Source organism: Centropristis striata, chromosome 22, assembly GCF_030273125.1.
Source record: "Centropristis striata isolate RG_2023a ecotype Rhode Island chromosome 22, C.striata_1.0, whole genome shotgun sequence".
NCBI lineage: Eukaryota > Metazoa > Chordata > Actinopteri > Perciformes > Serranidae > Centropristis > Centropristis striata.
In genome coordinates, this window is record NC_081538.1 from 13,292,333 (window position 1) to 13,296,391 (window position 4,059).

The 4,059-nt window shown below is 38.7% G+C and overlaps 1 long non-coding RNA gene across 1 annotated transcript; it reads right to left on the reverse strand.

Moving 5' to 3' along the window:
- Positions 1 to 593: 593 nt before the first annotated feature.
- On the reverse strand, positions 594 to 2,500 carry LOC131960939 (uncharacterized). The gene is made up of 3 exons (XR_009389798.1): positions 2,342 to 2,500; positions 731 to 796; positions 594 to 611 (listed from the first exon to the last, which is right to left on the reverse strand). It is a non-coding gene; the product is annotated as an uncharacterized LOC131960939 (long non-coding RNA).
- Positions 2,501 to 4,059: the final 1,559 nt, after the last annotated feature.

The following is a 4,059-nucleotide window of genomic DNA, read 5'->3' on the forward strand; positions in this document are numbered from 1 at the left end:
TCACGCAGCTCTTTGAAGGTGAAAACTTCACTTGGTCTTAGCCACTGCATTGGAAGTCAACAATTGCATACTCTTCATCTTGGCCAATGATTGCATAAGTAGTGCCATTCAGTGTCAGAAAGCATGTGTCATATTTCAGACACATCCTTTGCAGTCCCTCTCTCAGTGTGGTGTGGGTCTGAATTAACTCTCTTTCAGCTACATCTACAAGTCCAGAAAGATGGGATGGAGCACTCCTTCAACACCACCTGTGGAATGAAAATGTATGATGACTATAGTTGACCAACCCATACAGTTAAACTTAAATACCACACTTTGCATTGATGTGGAAGCATAATAACAAACCTGCTGCTGAAGCTTGTTCTGTTTGGAACTGTATAAATGAAACAAGCAGGGATCTTCAACCATGAATAAAACTCAATGTTTTAAGGGATATCAAAAAGATGTCAATGACTAAATGACAGTGTAAAACTCATTACCTTTGTGCCCTGTCCAACAACACTGCATTGGTACGCAACATGACTTCTCCATTCAACAACCTTAGGAATGACACATCGCCTTGATGACCTGGCAGGCTGGACTAGTGGCTTGGGGGCAGGTGTCTCAAGGGTCTGGCAATGATCATAATAACAACAGGGTTATTCAAATAAAAGTGTTTGTATCCCTGTCACAAAACGTGAAGCAAACAACCACAACAGGCCAACAACAGAGTATCTACAAAGAGACTCACCAGATAGACAACTTGCCAGATCAGATCCACCAAGATAGGCATTCCCTCAGTGTCACTTAAGTTTATCTGCAAAAACAACATGGAAATGGTTTTACAACACAAGACAATTCATTGTCAATAAAAATCTACTGTTGTCTACAACAGAGAATAGACATTAACTAGAAAATTTCCTCTGGGGAAATTTTGAAAGGGCCACAGGGGCTACTGCCGGTGTGTGTACACTATGATGAGATTCTTCAGAGATTTCAAACTATGCCCTTAAACCTCAAAATGTGTGTGTGTGTGTGTGTGTGCGCGCGCGCATGTGTTTGAAGCGTATGCATGTGTGAGGAGTGTGAGCGCTTATGCGCATGTGTGTGTGTGTGTATCTGTAACTGTAATCACATCAAAGATCAAAGGCAATCAGATCAAAGCAATCAACAGAATTAACTGGCACCTGTTACTGTTCGGAAAGAGTGACAGCAGCCAGAGGTGGACTGGAATTTCTGGCCTCGAACATAAAGCATTTTTGGCAAAACCATAATACCTATCATTGATCTGACTTCACTTTGAGCGTCCTGAGTTTTTCCTGAACGTCTACATATGTTTTTTTTTAAGAAAAATGAAAAAATAGCTTTGTTAGAGCGATCTAAAAAAACTGTTCCATCTCCCTTTTTGCGAAATCTCCCTGCGTTTTTAATATGGGAGCAAATGAGGCTGTTGGTGGTGTTGGTGGATCATCTGTGCGTTCTACGCCCAAACTATAACTCTGACAGCTTTACCAGAGCATTGTGAGTGAGAAGACAAATTTTCCTACGTTTCTATGTATAAATTATTTCTGTAGAGTGGAATTTGCGGCCTGGAGCGCAGTTTTCAAATTTCTTTTTTGACAGTTTTTTCTCTCCCTCTACACTCTGGCGATGATGTCACACACTGTGGCACGAACATTCCGTGCAATACACACCCATTATAATCTCAGAATTTCTCCAAAAATGATCATGGTCATTGAACAGGGATTGATAAAAAACTACATGACCTATCGAAACATGGATTAATACACCGATACACAAGACTGTCTACTGTGTCTACTGTTTAAAGTTTAAATGGAGTCTCTAGGTGAAATTATGCCGGAGAAGTAGACGTTTAAAAATCTCCAATTATTGTTCTTTTTCGCTCATTTTTTGTCGGCCGTCCCATTCATTTCAATGCAAAATTTTGTGCAGTTTTTCGCGACGTATTCTGTAGAGAAAATTAATAGCACACCAATCCCGATCATACCGCACGTTTTGATATATAATTTGTCCTGCAACTCTTCAAGTTGTAGGACTAGTAGCGGGACGAAATTGCGTCCGGAAGAGGAAGAAGAAGAAATCCACAGTATAACAGTAATGCTCAGTGCGATTGCCCCGAGGCCCTAATTACAAAAAAACATCAAATAAAACTATTTTTCACACTTACACCATCTCTGCCCCACAGACCAGGGTTGTAAGAGGGAAATGCTACACTTGACTTGAAACTCACACCTTCATTCACACAGATAACATAACACATTAGTCTAAAATCCGTACAGATAGTTCAATAATTGCTATAAAACAACATACTGAAAATTAGTAAGAGAATTCTCTAACATACCCATGCTGACAGCCATCCGGTGGTACTCCTGTCTGAGCAGTTCAGGTACGCCACCTCCACATTCAGACGGGGACAGTGGCGGATTTAGCAATTTGGGGGCCCAAGGCGAATTTAGCTAGGGGGCCCTTCAAATCCTTACTTTTAACAAAAAGAGTTTTGTGTTATTTAATTCTGTTGACTTTTTTTGCTGTATATATATATTTACAGCATATATACACACACACACACTGTAAAAAATGTTTGTAGAAATTACAGTAAAACACTGTAAAATTGCATCTGAAATAGGTCGTAAACATTGTACATCACCCTAGTAGATACATTTAGTTACTGTAAATCAAAGAATAGTATAAAACTTTAAATTCTACAGCCATAAACTGTAGAAAAGAAAGTAAAGTTGTAAAGTTAATGGAGAAATACCATGATGAACGTGGTTAAAATCCTGCTGCTAGGTGAGCACCATGGTGACACTCACCTGACGCTGTTTACGCACTGTTGGAATGTAACCAACAGTGGTGGAATAAGTATTCAGATCTCTTACTTAAGTAAAAGTACTGATACAACACTGTGAAATTACTCCACTACAAGTAAAAGTCCAGCATTCAAAACTTACTGAGGTAAAAGTAAAAAAGTATCAACATCAAAATGTACTTAAAGTATCAAAAGTAAAAGTACTCATCATGCAGAATGGCTCCACTCAGATTGTTTTTTACATTTTACATATATTATTTGATTATTATTATTATTATTGATAGATTTATGTAAGCAGCGTTTCACTGTTGTCAAGATAGGGATCATTTCAACTATACATATGTATACATATAGGCTATATACACTGTAAAAACAAAAATCTGTTTAAATTACGGTAAAATACCAGCTGTGGTTGCCAGAACTTCACCGTAAAAATACAGTGAGCGTATGTAAATGTAAATATCAGCAAAAACTGTAATTTTATACTGAATAATCCCATTACTTTTAGGATAATTGTGTCATCATGGTATTTCTCCATTAACTTTACAACTTTACTTTCTTTTCTACAGTTTATGGCTGTAGAATTTAAAGTTTTATACTATTCTTTGATTTACAGTAACTAAATGTATCTACTAGGGTGATGTACAATGTTTAAGACCTATTTCAGATGCAATTTTACAGTGTTTTACTGTAATTTCTACAAACATTTTTTACAGTTAGTTACTAGTTTGCAGTTTACGTTGACAGTCACTGAAAACGTTGGGCCACAACGCCGGATCATCTCCAATGATGACAACACTTTCGTGGTGGTCAACAGAATCAGGACTGCTACTCACCACCTCCTCATTGTTGACATCTCTTCTGTCAGAGCTCGAGCATGACGCGGTTACTATGGTTACCTCCTCCCCTTCTGAATTAGCCGCTGCCTCCTGCTGCTCCTCGACAACCGGCGGTGTTGTCGAAACATTAAAAAATGTTGTCAACTTCGGGAGTGTGTCATTTTTTGATTTCGCCTCCTCCCGCTTCCTTCTTTTGGTGGCACCACTTGGGTAGTTTCGCTTCATTTTCCAACTGTTGATATCAATTTCACCGCTCACGTAACGTCTTCCAAACTTCCCTCCACTTCCGTCACATAACTTTGGAACTCTCGCGATCATGGCCTGGATGGAATAGTCCATTATAACACGAAATGGGAGGGGGTGTAGACGGATACTTTATTTCTTTGTATTTTAGTTTGTTGTCTTTGTTTC